Raw genomic sequence first — 19,423 nt, forward strand, 5'->3', positions numbered from 1 at the left:
AGTTGGTTGAGCATCTGCCTTTGGCTCAGGTCATGATCTCAGGGTCCTGGGATCAAGCCTCACATCGGGCTCTCTGCTCAGTGGGGAGCCTGCTTCCACTTCGCTGTCTCTGCCTGCCTCTCTGCCTACTTGTGATCTCTCTTTGTGTGTCAAATAAATAAATAAAATCTTTCCCAAAAAATGTATGTACCCGTGTTTGTTGCAGCATTATTTACAATTGCTGAAAAATGGAAACAGCTCAAGTGTTTCTCCGCAGATGAATGGATAAAGAAGAAGTGATACACACATACAGTAGAATATCACTCAGCCATGAACAAAGAATGAAATCTTGCCATTTGTAACAACATGGATGGATCTAAAGAGTATAATGTTAAATGAAGTAGGTCAATCAGAGGAAGACAAATACCTTATGATTTTACTTATATGTGGAATTTAAGAAACAAAACAAACAAGCAGAAGAAAAAAAAAGGGATAAAACATAAAATAGACTCTTTTTTTTTTTTTTTTAAAGATTTTATTTATTTGTCAGAGAGAGAGGGAGAGCAAGCAAGCACAGGCAGACAGAATGGCAGGCAGAGGCAGAGGGAGAAGCAGGCTCCCTGCCAAGCAAGGAGCCCGATGTGGGACTCGATCCCAGGACGCTAGGATCATGACCTGAGCCGAAGGCAGCTGCTTAACCAACTGAGCCACCCAGGCATAAAATAGACTCTTAACTACAGAGAACAAACTGATAGTTACCAGAGGGAAGGTGTGTGGGTGGGGTGCCAAAAAGGGGTGAAGGGGGTTGAAAATATGCTTATGACGGTAAGCACTGAGTAACGCATGGAAGTGTTGAATCACTCCATTATACACAGCAACTAATATAATGCTGTATGTTAACTATACTGGAATTAAATTTTTCTGATTTAATTAAATTAAAATTTAATTTTGCTCCCTTTATTTTTTTTTAAATATTTTATTTATTCACAAGTAGGCAGAGAGGCAGGCAGGGGTGGGGAAGCAGGCTCCCCACTGAGCAGAGAGCGCAATGCGGGGCTCGATCCCAGGACCCTGAGATCATGACCCAAGCCGAAGGTAGAGGCTTTAACCCACTGAGCCACTCAGGTGCCCCTGCTCCCTTTATTCTAACCAAACATCTTTATCACTAATTGGAAGAATATAATGTGCAAATAAAGGACACTTGGAGTTGATGCTCAACTGGGATGTGCTGGAGATATAGGAAAGACTACATGCTTTACAGACAGCTCATGAAGGAACTAAAGCAGAGAAATTAGACAAAACTTTCCATTAATTTTTTAAAGATTTCAATTTTAAAACTTTTGATTTCAGGGTGCCTGGTTGAGTCAGTCAATTAAGCACCTGACTCTTGATCTCAGCCCAAGTCTTAATCTCGGGATCAGGGGTTTAAGCCCCATGTTGGACTCCATGCAGGAATGGAGCCAACTTAGAAAAAAAAAACTTTCAATTTCAAAGCTTTCGATTTTTAAAAAGTCTCAATATTCAATATGTTCATAGCACTGCTAAGTATTATGAGGACTGTGGAGATAAATAAGACACAGTTCTTGCCCTTGATATTTGGGTCTTATCATAGCTATAAAAATTCAGTGAGGTCAGGGTCCTAATAGAGATAGGGAAGCCCCAAGAAGTCAGAGATTAATTCCCATTAGAGAGAAAAAACATCATGAAAAATAGTGTATGAACTACAGTGTCTTAGAGGGAAGGTAGAATTTCAACAATAACAAACATCCCGCTCTGGAGTCTTGGGGGCAGATAGACAATATATGCAAAGACTCAGAAGCAAGGACATCTAGGGAAACTGAGTTGCCTGGGATGCTGGGGGTTAGGGTACATAGATAATGTAAAAGCTGGGTAAACAAGACCGAAAAGGAACAGTAGAGCAGAAAAGGGAAATTCAGAGCAGCAATAAATCATTCCAATGAACAGGAAGTAGAAACACAGGTGAATCCAAAGAATTCCATTTTCAAAACACTAACACTAAAAGCAAACTTTTTTACCTAAAAGGTCTGCCTAATAAAAGTAGCCCATGTCAGATATAGGGAGGTATCAGTAATGAAAAGATACTTGCCCCAGGACAAAGAAATCTTTCTCTGGCTTCTTTTGCACAGCACACCCGGAGTGCAGCAGAAGGAATGGCACACCTAGCCCACACTTTCTATGCCACAGGTATCCCGTCGTCTCCTCTAACATTTCTGGATCCAGAGCACCTAAACTTGTAGGAAGTGTACATCAGTACTAAAGTAGCTGACTAGGATGCCTTAAGAGATGAACTATGTGACTTAACAGAGAGCAATGTGAATCCTTCAATGGCTGCTCGTTGGCTATAATTTCAAGTTGACTTCTCCAGCATGGTGTCAAAGTTTCTCATAGTTTGATCTTGGCCCGTATTTCCAATCTCCTTTTTCTCCACTCCCAACCAGTCCTAGCAGATTATCTTCTATTTTATTTGATGGATATAGGATAATTACTTCTTACTTCTGTACTGAATGAGAGGAATAGAGTGGGTTATGCTACTATAACAAACAACTCCAAAATCTTGGTGACCTGAGAAAAAGCAGATGTACTTCTCACTCACCTTACATGTGTATCGGGGTTAATGAAGTACTGCGTTCATCATGGCCACTCAGGGACCAAGAATGACAGAATATCACCAGGTCTGATATTGCTGGTTGTGTTCCAGAGAGGGAGGTGCCAAAAGAGCTCTAGAAAGTCTTGAACAAGCTATTAAAAGCTTTGGCCCAGAAGTGATATTTCACTGGTTTCCAACTCATTTGCCCGAAGAACTAGTAAAGTGGCTCAACCCAAGTAAAAGGGAGTGTAGTGTTACCGTGAGAGGAACGCACTGACAACCATGTGCATTCTGAACGTTCATATCTCTGCCTTTGTCCATGCCCTTCTCTATGCCTGCAACATCCTTCCCATGCCTTGAACATCTAAAAAGCTCATGTTTTAGGGCACCTGGGTGGCTCAGTGGGTTAAAGCCTCTGCCTTCAGCTCGGGTCATGATCCCAGGGTCCTGGGATCGAGCCCCGCATTGGGCTCTCTGCTTGGCGGGGAGCCTGCTTCCCCCTCTCTCTGTCTCTGCTTGCCTCTCTGCCTACTTGTAATCTCTGTCAAATAAATAAATAAAATCTTTTAAAAATAAAATAAAAAGCTCATGTTTCAAGACCTATCTTATCTGTCTTATCAGACACCTTTGTCATCCACTGGCCATCATACCATCAGGTTTACCTTGTCTTCATTTCCATAAACCTTTATACATGTACTTACTAAAACACCCAACATGCAGTATATTATCATCTGACTATCTCACTAGCTAGACAAAGAAACCCTTGATGGCAAAGAATACATGTAATCACCTTGGTACCCCCAGTATTTAGCATGGTACCCGATACACAGTTGAGGAGGAGAAAGTTAGGTGCTATGAAATGAAAGCTAATACTCAGACAGCAGTTTAATGACCTGCAGGCAGCTACACAATTTATTACAGAAGAGATTCATCGAGTAATTTAAAAGTACTGCCAATTTACTATCTAAAAGCACCATTATTTCCCTCTTATCAGGGAAAAAGTATGCCAGAGAGTGATAAATTTGTTTCACAGGTAGTCCGTTTCAGATGTAAATTTCTGGGGTTCAGACTCTGGCCTCTCTCAACATTTCCTCCAACAATTAAGGGTACTTCGGGGGAAAAATGGACAACTTATGCCAAGGACAAAACTTGCTGTCACTAGGAAGAATGCTATGGTCTCCATCCCCTTCTTACGGACTCCAGTGTTTTTCCCACATACTCCCTATGGAGCGATATGGAAAGAAAACTGGGATAGGGTCAAATCCTAAAGAATCTTGGGAAATTTAAAACCTGTTTCTGATCAACAGTCTCCAGATCACAGACATGACTCCTGTGCTGGGCAGTGTTTGGTTTTGATAGCATCTAAGGTCACTTTTACAGTCATGATTCTGGGACTTTTCTATGCCTCCTTGAGAACTCATTGAAGTGAAATCTATTTCTCCTGACATAAACTATAACCTCAGGAGAAAAAGAATGCCATCTGGCATGATCCAAAGAGGCAGGGCCTAAGGGCAAAAGTATATTTTATGGGAAAAAAGGATCCTGGACAAGACCCTCCTGTAGTCTTTAGGTAATCTGCAGCCCTGACATTTCTCTGCTGTGCATCAGCAGAAGTTTAACCTGGTTCTGGTTTTAACAAAAGAGCCATCATGTTGGCATGGCTTACCAGCTAAGTGAGGCCCAACTTTTCTTGTTCTGCAAGCTAGATGTATTGACATTCAGATCTGAGCCCTTCCCATCAAAGTGCCTCTATAAAGCCAGCCTGTAAGGCCTCTGAGATGAATGGGCTAGGAATCATTCCTTAAGCTCTCCTCATATATTCGGAAAGCCCAGAGGGACTGTGGTTATTACTCAAGAAGGTGAGATTAGAGTACAAATTTGAGAAGAGCCCAGAGAATGGCAGGTTTGCCCAAGGTCATGTATCAAGCTTTCTTCTCCTCTTAACGGACTACAGGAAGACAGGTGTTTAGAAACCCAGTTTAACTTTATGAATGGGATTACAGACAAGTGAAGCTCTTACATGTCTGGATAGTAGAAGCTTAAAGATCTTAGGGAGGGAAATCTCATCAGAAGAGAGGTACAGAGTGGGGGGGTGTCTTAAAGCTGCATTTGCCATAGAAAGTTCATGATTTATGGGGATCTTAGGGAGAAAACAATGGAGATTATGGGAATACTTTTTTAAAAATCCTCAATTTTCCTTACTGCCTAATACTACCTTCATTTTCTACCCTTCTCTAGGAAACACAGCTCTTCAATCATACTCTCCTCGTGGACAGGTTCTAGGGCCCCTACTCATCTGAGGCTGTGGTGTGTATCATGTCAGTCTATGTCTCCTCCACCCCTGAACTGCTGTGCGATGGTCTGTTATGTGTTACTCTTCACAAGCATTTAGTGGCCCTTCCTGGAGGAGGATTATACTTTGGACTCCTACAAAAGTATATCCTTTCTAACTTCTATGTGGCCATGTGACTCACTCTGACCAATGAGATACAAGCAAAAGTAGGAGGCACTGTTTTCATGGGGAAGCTTTAAAAACGAGTGCACACTTTGCCCTGCTTTCTTTTTCCCTCTTCCATGCTGATTAGCAATGTTCCAGATAGAGCCAGCTCTGTCAGTCTGTGTTATGGAAAGTTCTGGAGAGAAGAAAATGCTGAGCAGAGCTACAACCAGGCTTCAGGGACATACATTGTGAGTGAGAAATTCTGTGGATTTAAGCTGATGAGATTTTTGGAGTCTTTTGTTACTGCAACATAATCTTTTTTTAGATTTTATTTATTTATTTTAATACTTTTAAATTTAGCTTTATCTGGCAAACCCAAGTATATAGATTACCATACCTATCAACCCATCTTATAGATAGTACTAGCCATCTGTGCTGCATAACACATTACCCCAACATTTAGTGGCTGAAGACATGTCTTTATTATCTCACCATTTCTGTGGGTCAAGAATCCAAGCATGGCTTAGCTAAATCATCTCTTTCAGCAACTGCACAGGTTGTGGTCATAAGGTTTAACATGACTGGGGCTGCAGTCACCTCAAGGTTCAACAGAGGCAGAATCCTCCTCCAAGATAACTCAGTGGATATTGGCAAGATGTCAGAAGTGACCTCTCATACTTTTGCCATATTCTATTCCCGGGGTTCTGCCCATGCTAAAGGGCAGGAAATGACACAAGTCATGAATATCAGGGGCCAGGGATTAATGGGAACCTTATTAGAAACTGTATTACAATGATTGTCCAAAAAAGTAAAATTAAATGAACATAAGTTGAGCAAGAACCTAAGCTTGAGTGGTAAGACAAGAGAGAGAACTGCAGAATTTTATAACTGTGGCTCTGAAGCCCAGAAAGGTTACCTATCTTGCCTAGGATATGCAGTTAGCAATAAAGCCAGAATGAAAATTCAGATCAGTGCTCTTTCCACCAGACAGTGGTAAGTGGAAAAATTAAATAGCAATACAAGACAAATTGCATTCAACTGACACAGGAGCTAGGTCATCAGTTGTTAATTGAATTGTCACATAAATCATCCAGACAATGACTGAATTAAAAGTGCAGAAAGAGAAGCTCTTTAGGCTAGGGGCAATCAAAGGTAGGTCATAATAGGAGTTAGACTTTGAAGGGTAGGATTGTTTGAGCAGAAAAGAAGGGAGAAGTGTTCTTGACAAGTAAATGTCCAAGCTGGGAGTTCTTCAGGGGAACCCTCGGGCATCACACAGAAATGCTGACGTCTCTACTCTTCTGTCTTCAATCTTTACTCATCAGTTGACAGACATTTTTCAAACAGACTATCTCTGGAACACTATACATCAGAGGTGAGGCCAGATAGAGAGAACCTTCAATTTACCCTAAGGTAAGTTGTACCCAACCTGAGGAGAAAGGATCAGAATCAACTAGAAATGTTTTTTTGGGAAACTGCATATGCTTTATACCCCACCCCCAAAGCCTGAGGCACCTGGACATCTGTGGAGGAGAGCAGTGGAGCACAGGTAGCTTGAAAACGTCACCCCAACTGATTCTAATATAACCCCCTGGTTAGGAAGCAGAGCTGTGGGGCTTTCTGCATCATCTGGTGAGGTCTCTGGAAACACACTTTGCCCTACAAAGAACTCCAAGGCCAGGTCTTTTCAGGATGCCAATACCCTCCCTCATAAAACACGAGCAGCTTGATAGGTGATCCAGGATAGACTGATGTCCCCTTAATTAAGGGGTCATGAACACGCCCCAAGGAGCTTTCTAAGAATACTTGATGGACAGAGATAAGCCCCCAAAATAGTAACCGTAATAGTAATTAAATCTTGATGAAAGACTCATTTTTGTCCACGTTAGACAGATACTGTGTTCCCTACTCTATAGGCGATAAAATTGATAATTTAATAAACTGGATCCAGGTCTGCAGACCAGTGGGAAGGAAGTTGGATGAGATCATTTACTTTATCAAGTTTATCACTGTTCCAGAAAACGAAGTGAGAAACGAGGGAGCAGAAGAGAAATTAAAAAAAAAAAAAATCTAAAAAATTTTTTCAAGTATCATAAAAAGATCCCCATGGTTCCCTGACGAACTACGTCATTTTTTATTGGAAACTGCAAATAGGTCAGGCTGAGTCCCCAAGTGCTAGCTTTGACTTTCCCAGTATGAATGGAACTCTGTCTCATGACACAGACTGTCAACTCTGGACAGAGGTCCTCCTGTAGGCACCCCCGGAAGATCTCCCAAGAAATCAAAGGGGTCTATAAGGGAACTCTGACTAGTGCAAGAACAAAGATCTCACCTTCGGCAGACACAAGCCTACTATGCCTCACTGACATGGAGAGACCCTGACAAGGCACAGCTATTAGCATTTATAATGCTTTTTTGCCCAGATGCAAATGTCATTTTCTGCCATTTGCACTGCTGACCAGGGTGGCCCCAGAAGAAGGCACTGCTGATGGACACAGCCTTCGCCTAGGGTCCTGCAAGGGGGTCGGAATGGACTATAACTGTAGCTTTGCCCATGGCAGCCGTCAGATACCCACAGAGACCAATCTCTCCCAGTGCTTGCAAATGAAATTTCTCCTCAGGGGATGAAAAAGTCTCCAAAAGAACCTGTCAAGTTTGTTTTATGTTTTTTATCATTATGTTTTCTTTCTAGAACAAGGGTGCACAGAAAAGAGCAAGTAGCCTCCAGAAGCCATTACCTATTTCCTAGGATTTCTTAAGATTTGCCGTATGATAGTCTAGAGGTCCAAGAATTTCAAATACTTGGAAATAACACTTTGTTCCTTTCTTGTCTATTTTCTTTCTCCAGGATTCTGCAAAAACACATCTTAGCTCCAGAGATGTGGACATAAATTTTCTAAAAGTCCAATTACACAGGTGTAAATCAGGACAAACGAAGGGGCTTCCCAAAAGGAGCTGAGAGACTAGAAGAAACCAATTTTGCATTCAAGACTTCATAAACCCTTTTCTCTGACAGAGACCCAAGGTGTGAGTGTCATTTATGTGGAACCCCTAAACAGAGTTTCTTAACTGGGCTGCAAATCAGAACCACCTTGGGAGCTTTTCAAACAATACCCAACATCAGACATTCTGATTCAATTGTCCTGGGGTGGCGTCCAGGCAACGGCCCTTTCAAAGATACACAGGTGAAAGATGGAAGGTTCTCACTCTCCACGAGCAGTATGGCTGTCCTGGTGCCTACTGCACTGAACTGAGCATTTCTAACCATTCCTTTATTCTAGCCTAGGGGTTGCAAACCCAGCTATCAGTGGGGGCCAGCAAGTAAGGTAAGGCCCAGATACAAGCCAACAGATAGTGGTAGAACTTCTAGTTTTTCAAGAGGAGATAAAAATTTGGATTTTTACATGAAACTTCTGATTTTAAAATGAGGACAACTGATTTAAAATGGAATCCTCTGAATGTATGACAACAGCCTTGGTTTCCTCCCATAGTTTTTCCTACACTGGGTCCTCAGATGATGTAGGGTTCTCTTTCCTTCTGGGATCAACCAGCAAAACTGAAGAAAGAAAGCACAACTGCAGAGCTTGAGAGCATGTCCTAGTAAACACTAGCCTCCTGTCAGTTGGCATCCATTGTCATTTATACATATTTATCTTTAACTGACAGGCTCAGGTTGCAGGGAGGGCACAGGAAATCCCTGTAGCTAAGACTGGTGACCCTGACCCTAAGAGGGTTCACTAGGCCTTAAACAAGAATGTGCCCCTGGGGGCGGGTGTGTGTTGGGGCAGTGCCTGGGTGACTCAGTGGTTAAGTGTCTGCATTTGACTCAGATGGTGATCTCAGGGTTCTGGGATGGAGCCCACATTGGGCTCCCTGCTCAGCAGAGGGTCTGCTTCTCTCTCTGCCTGCCACTCCCCTTGCTTGTGCTTGCTCGCTCTCTCTCTCCCTCTCTCAAATAAATTCTTTATTTTTTTGAAGACTATTTATTTATTAGAGAGAGAGAGCAAGAGAGAGAGGGAGAGAGAACACAAGCAGGGGCAACAGCAGGCAGAGGGAGAAGCAGACTCCCCACCGAGCAGGGAGCCCAATGTGGGGCTCCATCCCAGGAACCCGAGACCATGACCTGAGCCAAAGGCAGATGCTTAACCAACTCAGCCACCCAGGCAGCCCTAAATAAAAGATTTTAAAAAAAAAAAAGGGCGCCACTGGGTCCAGGACTTCGGAGGAAACACAACAAAAATGAGAAAGGGAATAAGTAAACCCCCAAAAGATCATTGTTGAGCCATTTTATTAAGATCAGCAATCAGAAAGTTGGTGTATGGAAAAAAGCAAAGGCACTGAAGCCAGACACCTAGGGGCTGTACAGGTACAACCCCCCGTACTGGCAAAGCACACCATCTTCCAAGTCTCAGATTCTACATCCGTCAAGTGGACATAAAAATACCTTCCCTATAAGTACGTCATGGAGGCTCCAAAAAAAAAAAAATTAAAAATAAATCTACCCTATGATCCAGTAATTGCTCTACTGGGTGTGTACCCAAAGAATACAAAAACAATAGTTCAAAAAGACATATGCACCCATCTGTTTATTGCAGCCTTATGTACAATAGCCAAACTATGGAAGCAGCCCAAGGGTCCATCTATAAATGGCAAGATAAAGAAGATGTGTGTGTGTGTGGGGGGGTGTTTGTGTGTGTGTACACACACATGATGGAATATTATTCAGCCTCAAAAAAGAATGAAATCTTGCCATTTGCAACAAAACATGGATGGACCTAAAAAGTAGAATGCTAAGCTAAATAAGTCAGTCAGAGAAAGACAAATACTGTATGATATCACTTATAATGTGGAATTTAAGAAACAAAAACAAAACAAAAAACAGACTCTCAACTCTAGAGAACAAATGGAGGATTACCAGAGGGGAGGTGGGGGAGGGGACAGGTGAAACAGGTGATGTGGATTAAGAGTATACTTATCTTGAGGCACCTGGGTCGGTTAAGCCTCTGCCTTCGGCTCAGGTCAGGATCTCTCGGTCCTGATATCGAGCCCCGCATCAGGCTCTCTGCTCTCTGCTCTGCTCTCTGCTTCCCCCTCTCTCTCTGCCTACCTCTCTGCCTACTTATGATCTCTCTCTCTCTCTGTTAATATTTATTTAACTCTTTTTCTTAAAGATTTTATTTATTTATAATAAAATCTTTTTTAAAAAGAGTACATTTATCTAGATGAGCACTGAGTAACATATACAATACAATTTTAAAAAATATTTTATTTACTTATTTGAGGTAGAGAGAGAGAGAGCATGAGCAGGGGGCAGAGGGAGAGGGAGAAGCAGACTCCCCACTGAGCAAGGAGCCAGACATGGGACTCGATCCCAGGACCACGGGACCTGAGCCAAAGGCAGATGCTTAACTAGCTCAGTCACCCAAGCACCCCTGTATACAATTGCTGAATGACTATATTGTATACCTGAAACTAGTATAACATTGTACATTAAGTATACTGGAATTAAAATTTAAAATTTAGTTAAAGGAAAAAAACCTTTCCCAAAGAGTTGCAATGGTGAGGCAGGATGAATCTGAAGGGCCCCAAACATGGAACGCGCTAAATTCCCAATCAGAAAAGACATCCATTTTCATGCCTTGATAATCTAAATAGAGCATCTCCGAATTCCTACTTTTGAAAAGTTCTTCCGAATAGATGGTTTAATTCTAAATTCCTTGTGTTTTTCTGCAACAGCTGCAAGCACACATTCATTGCACATGTCTGAACCCAGGTGGCAAATGTCTCCTTCTATCAGAGCTCTTTCTTCCTTCCCGCATTTCTGCACGTGGTCCCTGTCACCCTCTGAATTCTGCCCACCTATCCACAATACTTCAGGTATTTCACAGAACTACTCTATCACTTGCCACTCAGCTCGTCACAATGTTGAAACACCATGACAGAACGGTCTGCATATTGTCCCCTGAAACAGTTACCCTTGGGGAAGAGGCTACATGATATGTATCTTTTCATCTTCTTCAGATACAGTTATGTCACCCAGGAGACCAAAATGTCACTCAAGGCACTTTCTCCCAGCCACTTTCTGCCAAGCCCCATCTTGCCCCCAACACCTTCCGCCAGTTCTGGAATCACCCTTCCCATCTCGGTGGGCTTTGCCCTCTAAAAAGCAGCGACAGTCATGGCTCACCTTCCCCTATGACATCTGTCTATATTAAATTTAACTCCACACACATGCAGGGACTGCCATCTCCAACCACTCTCCTGAGATGCTGAGGCGGAAGAGCTGAGCAATACACAGTCCTTCGCTGGAGCTTCCCATAGTATTAAGGTTGTATATCAAGTTTGCTTGAAGGGATGACAGCCCATCCACCATTAGGCAGCGTTTTATTACTACTGCTCTGCTCTGCATCTTTTTACCAAGACATCCACCTGTGATTCTGATTCTCTGGGCCAGGAGTGGAACGGGTATGGCTATTAACTCATATAACTGATTATTTTATACAAAGAGTTTTTATGTCTACATGGATCTTGAAGGAGATTAGGATATGCTACCCCAAAATGTGCCACTCTGGCATAAAGATTATTCAGATAAGACTTGGAGCTGAAAGCCACTGAGAATCAATAGATACAGGATATATCTGCTTCAAACCAAAGTACAAATTTCTCTTTGTGAAGGTTTCCCACCAGCCCCTCCTGTGTCAAAAAGAGGAGAGTGACCCTAAACTTTAAAGATGGAGAGTCATCACCAACGTGAACCTTCAGAAACAAGCCTTAATAACATAGCCCTCACCTTCCAATAGCTTGGCCATATACTTCCTAGTCGCTTCCTCACAATTTATTGTCCCATGAAGCCCACACCCTCTTTCCTTTGGTAAGAAGAGTAGATAAACTCCTGAGCCTAAATGATTCTTTGAGTTTCACTTTTGTGTGAATTCCCACCCAGTTAAATATTCATAAAAATTGCGTGCCTTTTCTCCTGTTGATCTGTCTGTGGTCACAATTGCAGGCCCCCACTCACTGAACCTAAGAGGGTAAAGGGAAAAATTTCCCCCCTCAGGATCTCTTCAAAGCAGACATTCTCAGAGATGCTATACTAATACTCAAAACCTAAGGGCCAGGGGCGCCTAGATGGCTCAGTGGGTTAAGCTTCTGCCTTCAGCTCAGATCATGATCTCAGAGTCCTGGGATCGAGCCCCGCATCAGGCTCTCTGCTCAGCAGGGGACCTGCTTCCCCCTCCACCTCTGCCTGCCTCTCTGTCTACTTATGATCTCTCTCTCTCTGTCAAATAAGTAAATAAAATCTTTTTAAAAAAATGCCAAAACAAAACTAAGAGCCAGCACCCCTTTCTTGAAAGGTTCACTGCAGTTTATCTAACCATAAACAATGATTGAACCTTACGCATGCAGGGTTGTTGACTGCGAATTGCCAACACTTATTTGCCCTTAAGCAATGACTATGCAGCTGGGAATGGGACAAGGGGACATCAAACTATGACAATGAGTGTGAGATGAGCTTATAGGGGAGGAAAGCACACAACTGCCCACACTGGAACTCATAAGCTGGGCTTCTAGCCCCCTTCAAGTCCCATTATCCAATATGGCAGCCACTTAGATCTTTTTTGCATATGAATTGTTCTCCTGCTTAGATCCCTGGAAGCCTTAACTTTGCACTCAGAATGATTCCTAATGCTCTTCACGGCCCCCAAGATCCAGGGGGACCTGGTCTTGCCACCCTCCCCATCCTCAGGTACTTGTTTTGTGAGCCACAGACCTCCACTAATCTCATCTCATCTGCCCCCCGGACCCGCACCTACTTCTCTGCATGTTTCTTCTCATCTTCTAGATCTTTTGCTCTAAAGCCACCTCATGCAGTCCTTCTCCAGCCACTCAAAGTAACTGCCTGTTTTCTTTATCACACAATTCCAGTTCTGTCCCAGCACTTACCACTATCTTGAAAGTGATTTGTTTCCTTATTAGATGTTTATCTTACCCCTTAGACTGGAAACTCAGTGAGGACAAGGATCTGAGCTGAGGAGAACAGCACCAGGCACAGAGTGCCCAGGGAATGAACAGTTCTGAACAGGGAAGTGAGAGAAGTTCAGCCTTCTGGGCAGGCGCACCCCATCTGCCCCTTCCTCTGACATGCTGGGCTCATGCTGTCTATACCCAGCCACCCCTCCTCTGCTCAAAGCTCAGCAGGTGCATGCGCTCCCACAGACCCCGGCATGTCCATCGGAATCTCAGGGCCAACCCCTACGCAGCTGCATTCCTGGTTCTCCTCCCTTCCCCAGGAAAGCCTTTGAGAAGCCTACTGGGCAAACATACAAGTCCATTCCTCCCTCTCCCTCCTCAGCCGTCCTCTCACACAAAACAACACACACACACACACACACACACACACACACACACGGAGCGCATCTCGGGTTCCACAGGCAGAGACTCAAACTGCCTAAGAACACCTCCTGAGAGGGAGAATTTGGCTTTAAGATCTAAAATTCCTGGTCCTTCATGCCCAAGCTGGGTTTCCCAAGGGAGTCTATGCTGGTTCTTGGCTCTGGGCAACTGCCTAACCCCACAGCAAGCCAGGCTCAGGGATGGCCTTGCCGCTGCCACCCAGGACATCGGATGTCACCAGAGTTCCTGACAGCATCAGTGAGTGACTGTGGACTGTTGGATGACATCATACATGACCCAGCACCAGACTTTCAATGTAGCGCAGCACAGGCTTAATCATAAGATCCGGAAAATGCCGACTTCATGCCTCCAGAAGGAAATGGCTAAGGTCTCTTTTCCTAGGGATCAGACAGATTGAGCTGCAATGGGTGTTAATAAAACCCCCTGATTGCATCTCAAGGACCAGTTCCCCAAACTAAGCCTGGGCCTTGCTGTCAGAGAGCTTATCCCTTTATAGCTGCATTCACTGGGGAAATTTCTGTTCTAAAATATATACCACTGGAGAAATGGAAAAAACCTTTTACAACTGCGTAGCAAAGAGGTAGGGGGTATGTGGGGATAGTAACCTAATTAATTTTTAGGAGAGCAGAGAGCTTCTTATTCAACAGCCATCCTGAAGAAAAGATGCATTAGTGCTCTTAGAGGGGATGTGATCTAATGGATGTGGACATCAGAGCCCAGCTACGGACACGAATAACAGAAGCTAACAGAGCCCTTCCTCGGGAACCAGCACTGAGCAAAGCCACTGGTAGGCATTTCTCATTTAAAATGAGTGTCACTGGTGTGCCTGCGTGGCTCAGTCATTAGGCATCTGCCTTCAGCTTGGGTCATGATCCCAGAGTCCTGGGATCAAGTCCCAGGCTCCCAGCTCCATGGGGAGTCTGCTTCTCCCTCTGATCATCTCCCGTCTCATGTTCTCTCTCACTCTCTCTCTCTAATAAATAAAATCTCATAAATAAATTTAAAAAATGAGGGTCAGGAATTAGTCTCCCATTTTTACATAAGGAAACTAAGGCTCAGAGAGCTTAAATAGTCACACAGTTTGTGAATGGTGAATCTCAGCCCTTTGCCACATGGCTCTATCAGTTCTCTCCACCGTCACTAGGCTTTTGAACTAGGGGATCAGTGAGAAATCCAGGGAAGGTGACAAGCTTAAAATCCACTATCCGTCATCCACTACCATGTGGTTTTCCCCCGCCCCACCCCACCCCCATCTGGGCTGCCTCAACACCAGCAGCCCTAGGCCATTGGCTCTCAAGGTTGCTGCTTCGAACTAGAACTAAGATTTGCAGGAGCAACGAGGGAAGTAAAACGCAGGAAGGCAAAAGCCTCAAGACCCTCACGTGCTACCTGCTCACACTGCCCCCAAGCGACTCCCATCACATAGGACACCAATGGCTTGGCTTGTAACATTAACAACACTCAGCATTAGTCACCACATTTCACTGACTCTGAAAACAACATACTTTTAAAAAGCTGCTCTTGGGGCGCCTGGGTGGCTCAGTGGGTTAAGCCTCTGCCTTCGGTCATGATCTCAGGGTCCCGGGATCAAGCCCCGCATCGGGCTCTCTGCTCAGCATCTCTCTGCCTGCCTCTCTGCCTGCTTGGGATCTCTCTGTCAAATAAACAAATAAAATCTTTAAAAATAAATAAATAAATAAAAAGCTGCCTCTTTCAAAGCTCTACACACAGAACTGAATCTAATGAGTACCCTTGAGGTACAATCTAGCACAGGTTTCTTTTGTGATAGAAATAATAATGAATGGCTACCATTGCCCACTTACTATGTGTCCGAAGCTTTGCACAGGTAGTTGTCTTAAAACTTCTATCACAAGGGACACCTGGGTGGCTCAGTGGGTTAAAGCCTCTGCCTTCAGCTCAGGTCATGATCCCAGGGTCCTGGGATGGAGCCCCGCATTGGGCTCTCTGCCCGGCAGGGAGCCTGCTTCCTCCTCTCTCCCTGCCTGCCTCTCTGCCTACTTGGGATCTCTGCCTGTCAAATAAATAAATAAAATATTTTTAAAAACTTCTATCACAAATAATGTACAGTATGCCAACATTTTAATAGCTATTAACTTAATAGTTAATATCTTACTATGAATATACTATTCAAGTATTTTATTTACCCATTTTAAGTTATAAGCAGAATTAACAATTTAATTCTTTGACTTTAAGCAATTACAGTTCAGAACAAGACCAAGCCCTACCAAGATTAATTCATTTAGTCCTCCTAACAATGCTATTATCTCATTTTTTGTTTTGAAGATGAGGAAACTGAGGCCCAGAGAGCTTAAGTAATTTGTTCAAGGTCACACAGCAAATAGGTAGTGGAGCTGAAATTTGGGCCCTAGCAATCTGATTTCGGAGTCCAAGCTCATGACTTCCATGCTCTGCTGCTTCAAGTCCTCCATAATCCCAGTGGTTCTTGAGAGAGCAAATGATAACTGCACAAAATTAGTAATAGCAAAAAAAAAAAAAAAAAAAAGGATAAAAAGGATTAGCAGACTCCAGGAAGAGTCCACCCTTGTGGCAGAGTCAAAACCATATATAATTCATAGAAACATACACTGCATTGAGATCAAAATAAATGATACGTGCTTAATATCACACATCATAGAGATACTAATTTTGTAAGATAAAGTAAATACTTAGAAATGTTTAAAATGTTTACAAACCTTAGAAGCCTTCCTATCTGTAAGTTGATAGTGCTGCCATTTATAAATCTTCAGAAATGATTAATAATGGATGTTTGTGCATGCTGTAACCAATCAGTAAACCCCACATGTAGATGAATCTTGGGGGAACAGACCATAGCTATATAATCGTGTGTGTGTGTGTGAGAGAGAGAGAGAGAGAGACAGAGACAGACAGACAGACAGAGACAGAGACAGGGAGGCAGACAGATACACACACACACACACACACACACACACACGGGGGAGAGAGGGCACTAGGACAGACATAGCACCCGGCAAGGTTTACTAAGGGGAGTAGGACACTCAGGTGGGACACAGAGTAGGTCTGTTACACAGTTAAGCAAGTAGCAGAGCCAGGATTTGAAGCAGATCTGATCCAAAGCCCACATGCTTTCTGCCCACTACACTACCTTTCTAAAAGAATGGGTGAGAAGGGATTTCAGTTATGTTTTCCTATAAAACCTTAAATTTAGGTTGAAAGCTATTTAATCAAGAAGGGATACACAGTCCTAAGACCCATAAAGTATAATTTATCTGCCATTCTTTATTTCATTTCTATCCTTCAGAAACTTTCTTTTCCTGGGATCTTTCATTTATTGTACTGATTATTATTTAAAAGGATTATTTATTTAACTGGTTGTTTTTAGTGTAAAATTCTGTGAGGTTTGTTCTAAGTCTGGAATTCATATCTTACTTCTTTTTGTTTACTGTAAACTAACGGCTCCTTTCTCCCTCTTTCTAAATGACTTATTTTAAACCAAAATATGTAGCAAAAGAAACCAAAGTTTGGGTGGGAAAACTATCTATGGGTATTGTTATTAATTTATTGTCTATTGTTAATTGAAGTCATGATCCTTACCACAACGATGATGGAAGGACAATTCTGGGTAAGCGCTGTCTACAAAGCAGGCGAGACAGAAGACGGAGGGAGGAGAATTGTTAGACTTCATCGCAACTGGGTCATAAAGCAGAGTAAAATGCCTGGAAGCTACGTGTCTTCCTTAAGATGCTTTCTTAAAAAGCACATTCTGCATTTCTTTGCCTTTAACCATATCTTCAAGACAAGTTTCTGCCCTCTGCTTTGTTTCAATTGGCTGGCTAACCCTGAGGTCAATCAAGCCCTCTTCCTAAATGTCAGGCACACTGAGAAAAGGATATTGGTGGTTAGGGTAGAGAGACTTGGCTGCCCCTGCCCAGAACTAAGCTAGCTGGAGAGGCGCCTCCATCCCCCACCAACTCGAAAGAATAAGAGAACCACTTAGTGGGAATGCTTACTCTATTCTTTGTTGTCTATGAATGTCTCTATCTCAAACTACTTTAGGGACTAAGGTTAAGGTTAGGGATGAGGTTACAAGGTTAAGGTTATAGGATCCCCTATAGGGATGAGCCAAAGCAAAGTCCTGAATTTCCCTAAGCTAAAGCTACTTCCCTCTTCCTCTGCATATTTTGGTGTTGTTCAGGCATCCTGAGAAACCATAATAGGGTAGGATTCTGCTGGACCCTGCTCTGAGCCTTACCCACATTACATGGCGACTCTATGCAGGGAGTAATGTCATTTGCACCTTTGCCCAGGTAAAAGAAGGAGACACAGGCTGGGACTACACAACCAGGCAAGCTGGCTGCAGAGCCAACCACCAAGGACACAATTTTGCCAGCTGAGCCCTCTAGCACCCCTGCAGGTATCTTGGTACAGTTGGTAGAATAATGAAGCAGGGACCCGAGAAGAGAAGAGGAAGGCTAAGCAGGGAACTGAGTGCCAAGGAAACAATTCACAGTCCGTGCCTTCCTCTCTAGCCTCTGGACCTCGAAAGACAAACGTCAACTTCTAGAACCACCTTCAAGACTGCCATCTGGGTCCTTAGAGGCCTGAAGAAGAGGAAATGGGGCCAAACCTGAATTCCCAGACTTCTTTTTGAACCTGCTGAAAACTAAGAAAGATCTGCTTGAAGGAAATTGCAGAGTCTCCCTGTCCCTGGAAACGGACTTTAAAGAGAGGACAGTTCCCTCTCCTGGGTATTGGACTTGGTTCCATCAAACAAGGATGTTCTGCCCTTGTCCCACCCCAACCACCAGTGAAGTCCTCTTCTCTCCTGTCTGTCCCTTTCTTCCCTTCTCTGCAATTCTTCACTAATTGGACATTTTGAAACACTCCACCGCTTGTCTAAAACTCAGTCACGCCATGCAGTAATCTTTGAGCTCTTTGATATACAGACAATTAAATGGTTCTTGGCTCAGTAATAAGACTTACTGTGTCAGAAGGCAAAAGAAATAATGTTTCAAAACTCTTGTCCCCACAAATCACCACTTGTTCAAGTCGGCAACAAATCTCTACAATTAAATGTCCATTAAATAGATTTTTAAAATTTTTTTATCTTTTTTTTTTTTTTTTGACGGAGAGAGATAGCATAGGTAGGCAGAGAGGCAGGCAGAGAGAGGAGGAAGCATGCTCCCCGCCAAGTAGAGAGCCCGATGCGGGGCTCGATCCCAGGACCCTGGGATCATGACCTGAGCCAAAGGCAGAGGCTTTAACCCCTGAGACACCCAGGTGCCCCTAAATAGATAAAAATTTTAAGATTTTTTTCTAGTAACCCGAATTCCTGGAGCAATTAAACTCTTCCTGTGGACAATATCCCTGTAAATATTTTTTCCCCTGTTGGTCTTCAAATGTATCACATTCAGTTAAATGCTCAATGTGGATTCATTTACAGAGTGAGAAGATTTTAATTTCTCCTCTACCCAAAGCCCCTCTGGATGGCTGCTATCTCTCAGGGACAATGTTTATCTCTGGGTAATTTTTCCATTAGCTATGGGTCATCACTACTCTTGAAATTTATTAAGTTTGTTATGTACATACAAATGTAATACAATGCTTTGGCATTAAACAGACGAGTTCAATCCCAACCCAGTGATTCTATTATTCCATATGTATATTAAAAAGCCCTGTATACAGATGAGTATTACAGTAGTTTCTCATAGAAACCATAGGAAATAACCTAAATATTCAGCCCTAAGGAAATGCAGTGATACGGTGGAATATTACACAATATTTCTGTTCTATGGTTAACAATTTCAAGTCGATTCACGTGTCGTAATGCTTGCCTGAGAACACAAGAGGGATTCAGTGGAAATCTATTACCAATAGATAATTCAACACCTTTGTCCTAGAAATAGATGGCCAGGGGCATCCTTAATAACAGCAGCAATAACAAATAGCAGTTATCCAGCACTTTCCACATCAGGCACTGT

The sequence above is a fragment of the Mustela erminea genome, chromosome 3 (genome assembly GCF_009829155.1).
Source record: "Mustela erminea isolate mMusErm1 chromosome 3, mMusErm1.Pri, whole genome shotgun sequence".
Classification (NCBI taxonomy): domain Eukaryota; kingdom Metazoa; phylum Chordata; class Mammalia; order Carnivora; family Mustelidae; genus Mustela; species Mustela erminea.